Below are 416 nucleotides of genomic sequence, written 5' to 3'. Positions count from 1 at the left end.
ATCCCTAGCCTCCCCTAACAATTAGTAAAGCATTATAGAGCAGAAGTGAAAAACAATCGATCGCCCTACCCCTATCCCTAGGTGATATTGCTTAACCAAGGAATTACTCACCAGTTCATGACATTACTGTACGTCCCCGTATCAATAAAGACAAACAACAGTTATCGAATGAGTTAAACGATAAAAGCATTAAGCACAAATGAGAACCCAACATTTAATAATCAAAGCATATGGAAACCATATAAATAAACAAGAGTTTCAATAAAAGAGAGTATCAAAAGATTACATTGTTTCCCCTAACAACAATAGGGTTTAGTTCACCATTTTCTTGGTGAATCTAGATGAAAAATGGATGAAGAATGGAAAAGAAAACCCTAGATAAGAAGAAAAGGAGCTTAAGCATCCAAGAGATCCTC

Source organism: Vigna radiata, chromosome 4 (assembly GCF_000741045.1).
Source record: "Vigna radiata var. radiata cultivar VC1973A chromosome 4, Vradiata_ver6, whole genome shotgun sequence".
Classification (NCBI taxonomy): domain Eukaryota; kingdom Viridiplantae; phylum Streptophyta; class Magnoliopsida; order Fabales; family Fabaceae; genus Vigna; species Vigna radiata.
The sequence above is the reverse complement of the archived record's forward strand: the minus strand, read 5'-3'. Positions refer to the sequence as shown.